The sequence below is a fragment of the Homarus americanus genome, unplaced genomic scaffold, assembly GCF_018991925.1.
Source record: "Homarus americanus isolate GMGI-L3 unplaced genomic scaffold, GMGI_Hamer_2.0 scaffold51859, whole genome shotgun sequence".
NCBI classification, from domain to species: Eukaryota; Metazoa; Arthropoda; class Malacostraca; order Decapoda; family Nephropidae; genus Homarus; species Homarus americanus.
In genome coordinates, this window is record NW_024711292.1 from 4,856,935 (window position 1) to 4,873,892 (window position 16,958).

The following is a 16,958-nucleotide window of genomic DNA, read 5'->3' on the forward strand; positions in this document are numbered from 1 at the left end:
GAGTGATCTCCTCCTTATAGTGATCTCCTCCTTATAGTGATCTCCTCCTTAGAGTGATCTCCTCCTTAAGTGATCTCCTCCTTAGAGTGATCTCCTCCTTATAGTGATCTCCTCCTTGGAAGTGATCTCCTCCTTAAGTGATCTCCTCCTTAGGTGATCTCCTCTTAAATTTTCTCCTCCTTATGATCTCCTCCTTAGGTGATCCTCTTAGGTGATCTCCCCCTTAGAGTGATCTCCTCCTAGAGTGATCTCCTCCTTAGAGTGATCTCCTCCTTAAGTGATCTCCTCCTTATAGTGATCTCCTCCTTATAGTGATCTCCTCCTTAGAGTGATCTCCTCCTTAGAGTGATCTCCTCCTAGAGTGATCTCTCCTCCTTAGGTGATCTCCTCCTTAGAGTGATCTCCTCCTTAGAGTGATCTCCTCCTTGGGATGATCTCCTCTTATAGTGATCTCCTCCTTATAGTGATCTCCTCCTTATAGTGATCTCCCCCTTAGAGTGATCTCCTCCTTAGAGTGATCTCCTCCTTAGGTGATCTCCTCTTTGATGATCTCCTCCTTAGAGTGATCCTCCTATAGTGATCTCCTCTAGTGATCTCCTCCTTGGGAATCTCCTCCTTGGAGTGATCTCCTCCTTATAGTGATCTCCTCCTTGGGTGATCTCCTCTGAGCGTGATCTCCTCCTTAGAGTGATCTCCTCCTTATAGTGACCTCCTCCTTAGGTGATCTCGTCCTATAGTGATCTCCTCTTAGAGTGATCTCTCCTTAGAGTGATCTCCTCCTTAGAGTGATCTCCTCCTTATAGTGATCTCCTCCTTAGATTGTCTCCTCCTTAGTGATCTCCCCTTAGGTGATCTCCTCCTTGAGTGATCTCCTCCTTGGTGATCTCTCCTTAGGTTCTCTAGTGATCTCCTCCTTAGAGTGATCTCCTCCTTTGAGTGATCTCCTCCTTAGAGTGTCTCTCCTTAGGTGATCTCCTCCTTATAGTGATCTCCTCCTTGGAGTGATCTCCTCCTTATGAGGATCTCCTCCTTAGAGTGATCTCCTCCTTATAGTGATCTCCTCCCCTTTGGTGATCTCCTCCATAGTGATCTCTCCTTTGAGTGATCTCCTCCTTATAGTGATCTCCTCCTTTGGTGATCTCCTCTAATCTCCTCCTTAATTGATCTCCTCTTGAGTGATCTCCTCCTTATAGTGATCTCCCTCTTGAGTGATCTCCTCCTTATAGTGATCTCCTCCTTTGGTGATCTCCTCCTGAGTGATCTCCTCCTTTGATGATCTCCTCCTTATAGTGATCTCCTCCTTTGAGGCATCTCCTCCTTAGAGTGATCTCCTCCTTATAGTGATCTCCTCCTTAAGTGATCTCCTCCTTATAGTGTATCTCCTCCTTAGGTGATCTCCTCCTTAGTGATCTCCTCCTTATAGTGATCCTCCTCCTTTGAGTGATCTCCTCCTTAGGTAGTCTCCTCCTTAGAGTGATCTCCTCCTTATAGTGATCTCCTCCTTTGGAGTGATCTCTCCTCCTTATAGTGATCTCCTCCTTAGAGTGATCTCCTCCTATAGTGATCTCCTCCTTGGGGTGATCTCCTCCTTATAGTGATCTCCTCCTTTGAGTGATCTCCTCCTTATAGTGATCCTCCTTGAGGTATCTCTCCTCCTTTGATGATCTCCTCAGAGTGATCTCCTCCTTAAGAGTGATCTCTCCTTATAGTGATCTCCTCCCTTAGGTGATCTCCTCCTGAGTGATCTCCTCCTTAGAGTGATCTCCTCCTATAGTGATCTCCTCCTTTGAGTGATCTCCTCTAGAGTGATCTCCTCCTTAGGGTGTTCTCCTCCTTAGAGTGATCTCCTCCTTTGGTGATCTCCTCCTTAGAGTGATCTCCTCCTTAGAGTGATCTCTTTGATGATCTCCTCCTAAGTGATCTCCTCCTAGAGTGATCTCCTCAGAGTGATCTCCTCCTTAGAGTGACCTCCTCTTTAGCGTGATCTCCTCCTTGAGTGATCTCCTTAGAGTGACCTCCTCTTGCGTGATCTCTCCTCCTAGAGTGATCTCTTTGATGATCTCCTCCTTAGAGTGATCTCCTTGGTGATCTCCTCTAGAGTGACCTCCTCTTTAGCGTGATCTCCTCCTAGAGTGATCTCCTCAGGTGATCTCCTCCTTAGAGTGACCTCCTCCTGGCGTGATCTCCTCCCTAGAGTGATCTCCTCAGAGTGATCTCCTCTTAGAGTGATCTCCTCTTTAGAGTGATCTCCTCCTGATCTCCTTAGAGTGACCTCCTCTAGCGTGATTTCTCCCTCAAGTGATCTCCTTTGAGTGATCTCCTTAGAGTGACCTCCTCTTTGGCGTGATCTCCTCCTAGAGTGATCTCCTTTAGAGTGATCTCCTCCTTAGAGTGATCTCCTCAGAGTGACCTCCTCTTTAGCGTGATCTCCTCCTAGAATCATCTCTTTAGAGGTGATCTCTCCTTAGAGTGATCTCCTCCTTGGTGACTCCTCTGGCGTGATCTCCTCCTTAGAGTGACCTCCTCTTTAACGTGATTTCCTCCTCAGAGTGATCTCCTCCTTAGAGTGATTCCCTCCAGAGTGATCTCTCCTTAGAGTGACCTTCTTAGCGTGAGTCTCCTCCCTAGAGTGATCTCCTCCTAGAGTGATCTCTTTAGAGTGATTCTCCTTAGAGTGATCTCCTTAGAGTGACCTCCCCTTAGCGTGATTTCTCCTCAGAGTGATCTCTCCTTAGAGTGATTCTCCTTAGAGTGATCTCCTCCTTAGAGTGATTCTCCTTAGAGTGACCTCCTTAGCGTGATCTCCTTGAGTGACCTCCTTAGCGTGATCTCCTCCTAGAGTGACCTCCTCCTTAGCGTTATCTCCTCCTTAGAGTGACTCCTCCTTAGCGTGATCTCCTCCTTAGAGTGATCTCCTAGAGTGATCTCTTTAGAGTGATCTCCTCCTTAGAGTGATCTCTCCCTAGAGTGATCTCTTTTAGAGTGATCTCCTCCTTAGAGTGAACTCCTCCTTAGAGTGACCTCTTAGCGTGATCTCCTCCTTAGAGTGACCTCCTTTAGCGTGATCTCTCCTTAGAGTGATCTCCTCCTAGAGTGATCTCTTTAGAGTGATTCTTAGAGTGATCTCCTCCAGAGTGAACTCCTCCTAGAGTGACCTACCCCTTAGCGTGATCTCTCCCAGAGTGACTCCTCCTTAGCGTGATCTCCTCCTTAGAGTGATCTCTCCCTAGAGTGATCTCTTTAGAGTGATCTCCTTAGAGTGATCTCCTCCTTAGAGTGACCTCCTCTTAGCGTGATCTCCTTAGAGTGATCTCCTTAGAGGACTCCTTGAAGTGATTTCCTCCTTAGAGTGACTCCTCTTAGCGTGATCTCTCCTTAGAGTGATCTCTCCTTAGAGTGACCTCTTTAGCGTGATCTCCTCCCTAGAGTGATCTCTTGTCCTAGAGTGATCTTTAGAGTGATCTCCTCCTTAGAGTGACCTCTCTTTTAGCGTGATCTCCTCCTTAGAGTGATCTCTCCTTAGAGTGACCTCTTTAGCGTGATCTCCTCCTTAGAGTGACCTCCTCTTTAGCGTGATCTCTCCTAGGAGGATCTCCTTAGAGTGACCTCCTCTTGGCGTGATTTCTCCTCAGAGGATCTCCTCCTCAGAGTGATCTCCTCTTAGCGTGATCTCCTCCTTAGAGTGATCTGCTCCTTAGAGTGACCTCTTTAGCGTGATCTCTCCTTAGAGTGACCTTTTAGCGTGATCTCCTCCTTAGAGTGATCTCCTCCTTAGAGTGACCTCTTTTTAGCGTGATTTCTCCTCAGAGTGATTCTCCTTAGAGTGATCTTTAGAGTGATTCTCCTAGAGTGATCTCCTCCTTAGAGTGACCTCCTCTTTGCGTGATCTCCTCCTTAGAGTGATCTCCTCCTTAGAGTGACCTCCTTAGCGTGATCTCCTCCTTAGAGTGACCTCCTTTAGCGTGATCTCCTCCTTAGAGTGATCTCCTCCTTGGAGGACTCCTTAGCGTGATTTCTCCTCAGAGTGATCTCCTCAGGTGACTTCCTTAGAGTGACCTCTCTTTAGCGTGATCTCCTCCTTAGAGTGATCTCCTTAGAGTGACCTCCTTTAGCGTGATCTCCTCCTTAGAGTGACCTCCTTAGCGTGATCTCCTTAGAGTGATCTCTCCTGAGTGACCTCCTCTTTAGCGTGATTTCTCCTCAGAGTGATCTCCCCTAGAGTGATCTCCTCCTTAGAGTGATCTCCTCCTTAGAGTGATCTCCTCCTTAGATCCTCGAGTCAGTCTCGTGTCCTATCAAAGAGTCCCTCACTAACACCATTATGCCATCAAGTCAATATATTTTTCCGTCATTTGCTACAATAAGTTATGAAGGACTAAGTGCCTCTCATAACCTGTAGTGTATTTACATTATTTATCTTAAAGTGTAGCATTAATAAAGTATCGGTACCAGTAAGATAACTTTATGTTCCTTATTAATGACGCTTCTGGGCTGCTGCATACTAACATAAGCCACAACAAGTATAACAAGGTGTTCGAGGGGAGTGTGTTGTGTACCAGCCGGTCTAAGTACGAGTAGCTACTTTTTTATATTTCTTTAATTTATCCCTTTACTTAAAACTATAGTGTACGTACAACTTTATACATACAGGGGTATATTCGTGTGTGTGTGTGTGTGTGTGTGTTAAGTAAAAGATAACTTTCTCTATGATATAACCAAGAAATATTTTTGAGGTAAACAATAATATCTCATAAACTGACAGAAATAAGCTTTTCACTGTCACTCCCCCCCTATCCTCCTCTGCCTTCCCCTCACCCCCACCTTCTCCCTACCCTCCCCTCTCTCTCTGTTCAGTGTTCATCTCTCACCCCACCCCTCGCTCACCTTCATCCTCCCTCCTCTCACCCTACACTCCTCCCCTCATCCCCACCTCTCCTCCCCTCACCCTCCCCTCCCCCCTCATCCCCACCTCTCCCTCCCCTCACCCCGGCTTCCTCCTCCCCTCATCCCACCCCTCTCCTCCCCTCACCCGACACTCCTCTCCTCATCCCACACCTCTCCTTCCCTCACCCCACACCCCCTCTCTCCCCTGCCTCCTCCTCACCACCATCACCTCCCACCCAAGGGACCCCCCAACAGGATTTCTTCTCACACGACCTCCTGATCACTTTTCCTTCTGCAGGAAGTTCCTCCTCCTACAGGGTGTTCCTAGAACGGTGTGGAACAGGAACGTTCACCGTGTAACGTCAACACAAGTGCAGGAAATTACGTGTTTTGTCTAAACTTGTGACTCCTATATGAGGTAAGATGTGTTCATCAAGGCGGATCTTGTTCAGGTCGTCCCACCCCGTTTTATTCTCTCTCTCTCTCTCTTTTTTTTCTTTCTTGTTTTCTCTGTTTTGTAATTCCTTTCTTCCTCTTTTTCTTTTGCCTGTTCGTCTCTCTCTCTGTCTTAGCTTTTCTCCCTCTTTCACTCTCTCATTTATCCCCTCACTCTTCATTTATCACTGTTTTCCTTTTGTTAAATTGGTTTCTGTCTTTTTTCTCTCTCTCTCTCTCTCTCTCTCTCTCTCTCTCTCTCTCTCTCTCTCTCTCTCTCTCTCTTTCTGCACCTCGATTTCTTGTCTCTCTCTCTCTGTCTTCCATCACCCCTCTCTCTCTCTCTTATTCTTCCCCTCTGTACATTTTATCTTTTTTTCTATGCTTCTTTCATATTCTCTACCGCTTTCCTTCTTTCTCTTTCACTTATTCTCTTCTTTTCTCTCCTCCTCCAACTCCGTCTCTTTCGCTCTATTACGTTCGCTCTAACAATCACACCTTTTAGCAAGTTTATTTGTATACTTCTATGCATCAGAGGAAAGAACAAACTTGCTGACATCTTTAACAGCATCTTCCACGTCACTCTTTATCATACCGTCACTGTCTGGGAGAGTTTACGTGAGTAGGAATAGGTACGGTGAAAAATAAGCAATGGTAATAATAATGGTATTTCTACTATTACTACTTTTACTACTACTACTACTACTTTTACTTCTACTACTACTTTTAGTACTACTACTACTACTACTTATACTACTGAAACTACTTTTTTTTAAATGGCCCCCAGCCTCCCCCAATAGCCACACCTTCGCCGCCATTTTATTACCTTAAAATTGAATATCCTAATACATAAGTAGCTATCCTAGCTGTGTTGAATTAGTTGAGCCGCTGATCTATGCGGCATTCAGTGACTGTCGCCTCATAGTCAATATCTGCAACTGTTGTCGGCTTTGGGGCCGAAGCTCTCGTTCCCCTGAGGCAGAGCAAAGCCGACCGAAGGAGAGAGAGGGACACTCGACATCTCATCCAGGCTGTAACATAACTTCTGGGCTGCTGCTTCTGTTCGGAGATCACCTCCTTGAGTCTGGCGTAGAAGCATCTTGCACTTGGTCCCATCCCACCAGAGGTTGTGAACACTAGAGGAGTGAAGCTGCCTTGATCAACGTTCTGAATTCTCTCCCCATATGCCCTTATCTTGTCGTTTTCGTTCCTCCTGTGTGTAGCATCGGGAGCTAAGTTACGGTGACATGCGGCCATGGGATCAAAAATCCTGATGTCGAAGAAGGCTCGCTGTCCCTGCGTCCAGAATCCTCGAGCACTGACGTCAACACGGGCCTCGTTGGATGTGTTTGAAGTCCTATGTTGGAAGATCTCACCGTCCAATGGAAGGAGGGTCGGTTCTGCCATGACATCACGGCAGATTTCCTTCAACCTATTTGCTGTGAGATCCCTTTATTCGTCATGCCTCATGCATATGAATCCCCCTTTCTTGCACACCATGGCGTGATCGACGTCATAGGAAGAGCCACACACGCATTGGGAGGGCAAACCTTCTCCTGGCCTACCGTACCTTAGAGCATTGGCATCTGTAAATTCTTGTTTATTGAGACTGAAACCATTTGCCCTTATCGGTAACGTAGTTAACCAGTTCGAGGCGCCCACCTCCTGTGCTATAGCAACATTTTTTATTTTCAAATTCTCTGGTACTTGCAGCATCAGTTGCTGCAACTTATCACTTTGGCCGTGCTGTCTACTACTACTACTACTACTACTACTACTACTACTACTACTACTACTACTACTACTACTACTACTACTACTACTATTAACACATTACAAAATCCCAGTTTGGTTCCAGAGTAATAAAATCAACTGAAAGAGCCCAAGTGTCATTCACCCCCCCCCCTTAAAAATTTTCTTTGATAACAAACAGTGGACAATCAGTACAAGATTGGCCATATATCAAAACAACAACATTATATCATCGACCATACCACCATGCTTATAAAACTAAAAGCCTTATGGTAGTTAGAGGCTTATTCAACATGAAGTTCTCATCCTAAATGAATGATAGGAAGCATTATTGTGTTGGATAATGGCTGGTAAAATGACTCCCTCGTGTTGTTCTCCTCCAAGTCTCTATTCCTGGACCACTGCTGTACTTACTGGTGTGTTTAGCTATACTGTATTATTCTCGGTACTGTAGCGGTACTGTAGATCATGTAGTATGTATCCTTAAGCAAACAAACAAGATCGTGTAGTATTGACGTCCTTAAACAAAGAAACAATGTCATGCAGCCTCAAGTGTCCTTATAAAAAAAAAGGTCATGCATCTGTGTCCCTAAAACAGGTTAACAAATAAACAAAGAAACAATCTCGTGTAGTATCGGTATCATTAAACAAAGAAACTATATCCGAGATCATCTGTGTCCATAAATTAACACAAATACAAACAAGAACACAAACAAACAAATGTTATGCAGCACTAACAAGGCCGAGCATTACCAACATCAGTGGACTCGCCAAACAAGAAGGCAAACAAACAAACAAACACAGTGAACAACATTAACATAGGTCACCATCAGTTTACTTACCAAACAAAAAAGAATCAAACAACTCAAGGGTCGTTGTATTCATTAAACAAACACAGAAAGAAACAAATACAATAAGGTCACACGGCACCACCATCAGTGTATTCGTCAAACAGAGACAGACAAACAAATAAACAAATACACTATGTAGCAAAAGTCATGTATCCACCAAGCAAGGACAAAAACATATAGATAAACAAGTAAATAAATATACACTGTACAACGTTAACTCAGGTGTATTCATCCAACAAACACACGGACAACCAAACACACAAACATGGTAGACTATCACCATCATCAGTAACAACGTTTATGCTTATTATCTCATATATTCCTCGTATATTCCCCCAACACGTTGACACATCCAGTAAAATTAAGTCGGTTGTGAGCGGGAAACTTAGTCACAGCAGTTACATGTTTACGCAAATTTTTCAATGTGTTTTCACAAGCATTTGCCAGAGAGAGTAAAAATTAGCTGCTTAGGAAGGAATTAGGGAGAGATACGCTTGTTGATGCTGTTTGGTTGTTTTATTGTACATTGGTGTTTTAAAGACTAGAGAAAGAGCTTTGATTAAGTCTTGGTTTATACTCTTATGAAAACAACTTTCCAGAATTGAAGAAAGGTCGTCTTTCTGTTTTTACTAAGCAAGGATTAAGTGAAGGAGCAAAGCACACACCCTTCAGTACTCCTCGGTCTCTTCTTAGTCACGCTCCTGTATAAGACCGAATACATATTTAAGTGACTTTTTACCCCAACACTCTACATTAATAAATGCTTACGTTCCAGACTATAATTCACCTTTGACCTTCTTGTGACCTTGACAATGAAACTAGTCTTTTAATTCGTTCATTTCCGGCTTTAGAAACACATTTGGCGAAATCTTCTTACAAAATACGAAAAAAGGCAGGATAATTACAACAATACTACCAAAATAAACAATAATAAAAGTAATAATGGTTATAACAATAGCAAGTAAAACAACAGTAACATTCCATCTTTTGTCCAGGAAGCCTTAGTCATCAGCTAAAACTATCATCTTCCATTTAAACATATTTATTGCCGAGTTAATCCCAGACAGCGGTGACTCTTCCAAATTCTCTCTATATCCCGACACGTCAGCAATGTTAGTAAAGTGCTTTGACAGTGCCATCCAAGCTTGCTGAGATAATACTGCCACTACTAACCGCCAACACTGCTCCGTTCCCTAAATTTACTGCTAATCTGAAATATCTCTCCTCATTTTCTTTCACGTGCATCTGTAAGATATCTGTTACTATCTAAACCATATTGCTGTATACAACATTTGAGGGAGGTTTATATAATCGTATATATGCTTATGCCGATTAACAACAACCTCAGGGTGAGGAGGACAGGCATGCATCAGTATCCATCGAAAAGTATATTTCTCAATGTTCCCCGAGATTATACTCTCACGGGATGAAACTCAAAAAACAACTTTGAAGTGATGATGAATATATATCCTCTGTTCCAGTTCACCAAGTTTATCCTCTGATGTATTAAGCCCCTCCCCTTTGGACGCGAAGTCCCGCCCCACGCATGCGCGGAAGGCCAAATCCCCGGAGAGTCAGCCATCTGTCACCACCCAACACCCGCGCTAGATATTACCACATTTACTGCCCAAAAGCCTTCACCAAGTTTTTCGGCACATTTCCCCCCACGATTTATTCCTTCTTTGATGTTTTTTATGCCTCTCAGACGGGTGGGAATTATTCAGTGTTTGTTTATTTGTATATATATGTGGTGTAGAATTACTTTAAGTGAGTATGCTTCTGAAGATATTTTGATTTTTCAAGTGATAAATGCTGGATGACTTTGCTTAGATGTCTAAATGTGCGAGAAGGGGAAGGAGGGGCAATGAAAGGTGGAGCATTCATATAATCTTCAAATTAGAACTCCTGATTTCTCCTCCTGTTCATCTCACTTCATGAAGCTAAAAAATTTCCAACCACGTCTGTCATTGTCATACGGTAAACAGTAAGGCTTAATTTAAAGTCAACATATGAAAGAATGGTAAAAAATTCATGTTTGGTAATTTTGATGGACTCGTTTCTTCCAAATAATAAAACAAAAAACAAATTAAAAACCTATGTAGATCAATTTACAAGTGTCATAACAGAGTCTGTACAAATCTATGTTCAGACTGATAACAGCAGAAAGGAATTTGCACGCCTAAAAGCATAATGTTGTGAAAAAAATGACCCACTATAAAATTACTAAGAATCAGCACATTTCACATCTGATGCCTTTCCTGCATAGGGCCTATCACTACGAGTCTTTGTACCAAATTTTATCTTGGTTGATCAAAACTTTGTGGAACTTTTGTCAAAATGTGATTTGGGCAGAGGTTTTCACTTTTCACTCCTTAAAGGGATTAAAGTTCCCCTTAAAAAACGAAGAGAGAGAGAGAGAGAGAGAGAGAGAGAGAGAGAGAGAGAGTTTTGCGTATGTTGAATTAAGAAATGACGAAAAAAATCAAGCTAATCGAACCAGGTAAAAGAGAATGGCAATCAATTGCATTTTGTTGAAAAGGTGAACGACAGAACCAACACAACATTATCTCCTCCCCAAGGTAGACAGTTAATGGAGAGTGAAGCATCCTGTCTCCTTGTCGCTGTGTCGTGTGTGACGTAGGGGGTGTTCAGTAGTGTGCAGTGGTCCTAAGGAAGATCTTAATGACCTGATCTCTTACATATTAAGGTAACACTGACCTTGAGTCCACTAGTATGCATTTACATTCAATGACGTCTTTTTCACACCTATCCAAAGGTAAGATTCAGTGACCCAGTTGTTCCTTTATATACCAAGGGGAGATATTCTAGTTCGTGACCTCGTATCTCAAGCCTTTCCGGAGATCTTAAGACGGAGGGAGGCTGCATCTCTCACCTCTCCACAATATGTAAGATGCTCTGACTCACTTCCAAGTACACACCCAAGAGGAGATGTGCTAGTGTGTGACCTCGTATCTCACATCTCTCCGGAGCTCGTAAAAAAAATTGACCAGAGGATGTGTCCGTCACCTCTCTCTCTCTCTCTCTCTCTCTCTCTCTCTCTCTCCCTCTCTCTCCCCTCATGTTGTGGCAGCGCTGTATGTTTATATCAAGTGTGTTGAGACGTGTTTACCAAATTGATCTCAACTCGGGTTTTAGACTCCACGGGAAATATATATCTCCGGTCTCTGTGTAAAGTGTGGCGCCGCCGTGTGTGATTTACGGCACTGCTTTTGGCCTGACTTGATGACGTCTGATCCCATATAGCAGTGACGTGGATTACATTACATATTATTTACGGTTCAAACTGGAAAACATAAATACAATGATGGAACAATACAGTAATTAGAACGTTATTTACTTGAAGACTTGATCCATGACAACGTACAATTACACTACATAACACAACACAACAATGCATTAACCAACACTGCACTACATAACACAACACAATGCTCTACACAACAAAACAATGCACTACATAACACGACACAACAATGCACTACACAGCAATGCACTACATAACACAACACAACAATGCTCTACACAAAACAATGCACTACATAACACGACACAATGCTCTACATAACAAAACACTGCACTACATAACAAACCACAACACAATGCACTACACAACACAACACAACACAGCAATCCACTACATAACACAACATAGTGCTCTGCACAACACAATAATGCACTACATAACACAACACAACAAAGCACTACACAACATAACAATGCACTACATAACACAACATAACAATGCACTACACAACACAATACAACAATGTACTACATAACATAACAATGCACTACATAACACAACATAACAATGCACTACACAACACAACAATGCACTACTTACCCGTAACACAAATATACACTACATAACACAACAATGCACCACAAAAAACAACGCACTACACAACACAACAATACACTACATAACACAACAATGCACTTCACAACACAATAATGCACTACTTAACACAACATAAAAATGCATTACACAACAACAATGCACTACATAGCACAACAATACACTACATAGCACAACAATACACTACATAACACAACAATGCACTACACAACACAACAACGCACTACACAACACAACAACGCACTACATAACGTAACATAACACTACTCCTATTATTACTTTGCTGTCAATCGGACTCGATTATGACGATCATCCAGCCATGAGATAATGATATGAGTTATTAATGATGTCATCTTTGGTGGTAAGTTTTAAGGTGATTAAATAGGCCGATAACGGACAGGAACTCTGCCTGTTGCACATGTGGATGGCTTCATCTAGTGCGGGAGGGGCGGAGGTAGCATCTTTTCAGCGTTGGTGCTTGTTTGCCTCGTTATGCAGTCGTGTGGTGCTCCTCCAAGCGTTGCGGTTTGGAGTAATCGTCTCTCAAGTGAGGGGATCGATTTGGCACCTTTTCAGGTTTGTCTTAAGACTGTCCTTATACCATTTCAGTTGCCCGCCAGCGAAACGTTTACTATTCGTTAGGCGACTGTAAAGTACCTGCTTTGGCAGTCTACTGTCGTCTACGCGAGTAACATGGCCAGTCCAACGGAGTTGTTCATGAATAATGGTAGCCTCGATACTCCTACAGTTGGTGCCATCGAGAATACTGGCATTTGTTCTCTTGTCTTCCCAGCAGCGAACTCGGAGGATGGAACGTAGACTATGTTGGTGAAAGTTTTCAAGTGCCTTGAGGTGTCTCCTGTATGTGACCAATGTTTCGCTGCCATATAGCAGGGTGGGGAGGACCATTGCTCGATGTACGTGCAAATTTGTAGATAATTTCAGCTCCCTACAGCTGAAGACATGGGTACGGAGTTTGCCAAAGGCTTGAGACGCATATCGGATCCGATGTTGAATCTCTTCATCGATGTCCGCGGTGGTGGACAGGTCAGAGTCGACATACCGACAGTGGGTAACATTAGAGAGGTTAGCACCGTCAAGCTGGATGGATGGTGGAGGTGTGGCTGAACCAGGGTCAGGCTGAAAGAGAATCTGGGTCTTACGTACATTCACCTCAAGGTCGAAGTGTGCAAACGAATCTGTGTAGATGTTCAGGATTTCCTGTAAGTCGCGTTCAGTGTGAGTGACAAGGGTGAGGTAGTCTGCATACTGAAGTTCAGTAATGGAAGCTGCCAAGACCTTTGTTCTTGCCTGGAATAGTCTTATGTTGAAAAGATCCTTCGTCCAGTACTACATGTCCACCCCGTCGGCTAAATAGGCACTGGCACGAGTAGGGAAAGCAGCCAAGAAAGTGTAAAAGAGAGTTGGTGCCAGTACACATCCTTGTTTTACCCCAGTTTGGATGGGAAAAAACTCACCCTGAGTGCCATTGTGCAGAACACTGCCGTTCATACCATCGTGGAGTTGCCTCACAATGTGATGAATTTTGGTGGCCAGCCAAAACGGCATCACTGTTGACAGAGTCAAAGGCATTCATTAGGTCGATGAAGGCCCTGTACAGGTCACGACGCCTTTCTCTGCACTTCTCCTGTATCTGGCGGGCAGCAAAGATCATATCAGTGGTGCCACATGATGGTCTAAAGCCACATTGAGATTCTGGGAGGAAATTTTCCGCCTCAGGGAGAAAGAAGTCTGTTTAGGAGGACTTGGGCGCTAATCTTGCCAGTTATGGACAGCAGCCTGATCCTGCGGTAGTTACCACAGTCTGACCGGTCTCCCTTGTTCTTATAAATATTGACGATGAAGGCGCCTTTAAGAGCTAGGGAGATTTCTTCCTTTACCATATATTCTACAGGAGAGAGTGGAGACGGCTGATAAGCAGAGGTCCTCCTGCTTTATACACCTCGGCTGGGATTCCATTAGGTCCTGAGGCCTAATGTAACTACCTCATCCAGGGATGGAGGATAGCTGAGGTGGGTCAGCTCTGGATGCTGAGGGACCTGCTGGGTAGTCAGGACATCACATCGGTGTTTCGGTTGAGCAGTGAATGGTAGTGCTCTTTCCAGTGCTGCAGGATGCCTTCGTCATCTTTAATTAGGTAGTTACCGTCGGATGAGCAGAGGGAGGCTGTGCCATGAGTGATTGACCCATAAAATGTTTTAGTGGAAATTAAAAATTCGCACGTCTTGTGTTGATCTGCAAGATTTTGCATTTCACATACTTTATTTTTAAGCCAGTCGTTCTTTAGTTTGCAAAGTTCGCACTGGGCCACCGCTTTCTTCTTGTGGAAGGTATCAGCTTTGATCCGATACTGATTGTTGTTCTGCCAGTCAGTTAAAGCAACACGTTTATCATTGACGAGTATACATTGATTTCCGGGTCATTTTCATCAAACTAGTCCTGATGTATTCTTTCGATCTGGCCGAGGGTCTCTCTGCAGGTTTTTCTCATAACAGTGTCAAGAATACCCCACTCGGCACTGGGATTTGGGTTGTTTGTTGTCGGATTGCACTACACAACACAGCACAACACAACACATAACAACATAACAATACACTACACAACACAACAATGCACAACACAATAATACATAACACAATACAACAATGCACTACATAACATAACATAACAATGCACAACACAACAATGCACTACATAACACAACATAACAATGCACAACACAACAATGCACTACATAACATAACATAACAATGCACTACACAACACAACAATGCACAACACAACAATACATAACACAATACAACAATGCACTATATAATATAACATAAAAAATGCACTTCATAACACAACAATGTACTACATAATACAACATAACAATGCACAACACAACAATGCACCATAAATAAACATAACAATGCACTACACAACACAACAATGCACAACACAACAATACATAACACAATACAACACTATATAACATAACATAAAAATGCACTTCACAACACAATGTACTATATAATACAACATAACAATGCACAACACAACAATGCACTATATACACACACACACACACACACACACACACACACACACACACACACACACACACACACACACACACACACAAACATAAGACAAGACAAAACGGTACAACACAACACAGAGATTCACTTAGCAATATTTTCTGAAGCAAGTTGAAAATATAAACAAATTCAAGTGAGTATTTCAATTTATCATTCTAAAACCTTTCTATTTTAATTTATCATTCTAACACCTTTCTATTTATCTCCATCTATATCTTTCACTATCATCAACCCCCTCCTCCTCCTCCCCCTCCTCCCCCTTGGAGTGCTTCTTGTACCTCTTGGATTCACGCCACAGAAAACTGATTAGATAGATATAATAAGGTGTGTGAAAAAGCTGTTGTATTAATTTTATAGTAATGCTTGTATGAATGAATGTTCTGTATGATCTTAAAACTTGATTCGTATGATCAATTTTATAAGATGATGATTAGATATTTTTTAGTATGGTTTGAATTATAAGCTTATATAGTATAGTAAAAGTGTTGAACTGAAGTTGTCATTATTATGTTAAAGAGAATCATACTATATAGTGAACTCACCATAAATTAAACCTACCATATAGTGAAATACCATAAATTAAACCTACCATATAGTGAACTCACCATAAATTAAACCTACCATATAGTGAACTACCATAAATTAAACCTACCATATAGTGAACTACCATAAATTAAACCTACCATATAGTGAACTCACCATAACGCACTGCTCAGCCTACCATGATCATTCCCACCATAATTAAGACTCATCTAATTCTTAAATTTGCCGTAATTAATTGGCATAGAAAACTATATGGAGAGAGAGAGAGAGAGAGAGAGAGAGAGATACTGATAACTATTACAACAAGTTTTGACGCTTAATTAATATACTTAGAATACATTAGATTACAGTATATATTTATCCGACCAATAAAAAAATTACTAATTAGCAACACGCACACACACACACACACACACACACACACACACACACACACACACACACACACACACACACACACACACACACACGGGCGATGACGTCATATCTAATTAATGACATCACAGCTCATGAATAGTCAACAAGTGAATGATGGCGTCATAGTCAGTGACGTCCCGACTATGGCACCATTCAAGGCGGTAAACCTATACCTCAATAAACGTCGACCTGTCGGTTCTTCGGTGCACTAACTCCCCCAAAACCACAGAAAAATAAACAGGTATCGTTGTTAATTCTTAAAATGTGTTTCCTAGTCCAGAAACCACCATAAAACACCTTAACAGCGGCTCAAACACTAATAATACATAAACAATAACAACAACATATATTTCAGAAGTACAGTAATGAGGTAATACTTTGAACTACTGGCGAAGGGGGAGGGAGAGCAGTACTTGAAGAGAAGTTACTGACGGTGTTTGGTTAATTATAATATCTAAATCTGTAAGAGTAGCTAATTAATCACAATATTTAATTACTCACAGTTGCTGATAAGTTACAATATCTAATCAATTACGGTATCTAATTACAGTAGTTACAATACCTATTCTGTAATGATAGCTAATTAATTACATAGTGGGGGTAATTATATATAAAAACCCACAGTGATCTTGTGGTATAATGCTCTGGTCTGGCGTATATCGGAGACGCTTAACTGGTATTTAATAATTATATAACGCAAAATTAATAACTCTCTGACATTGGTAGAGTCTGGTAGTGATTATAATGTTGGTAGTACTCATTATAATGTTGGCAGTACTCATTATAATGTTGGTAGTACTTATTTAATGTTGGTAGTCCTCATTATAATGTTGGTAGTACTCATTATAATGTTGGTAGTACTTATTTAATGTTGGTAGTCCTCATTATAATCATTATAATGTTGGTAGTACTCATTATAATGTTGGTAGTGCTCATTATAATGTTGGTAGTACTTATTTAATGTTGGTAGTACTCATTATAATGTTGGTAGTACTCATTATAATGTTGGTAGTGCTCATTATAATGTTGGTAGTACTTATTTAATGTTGGTAGTCCTCATTATAATGTTGGTAGTACTCATTATAATGTTGG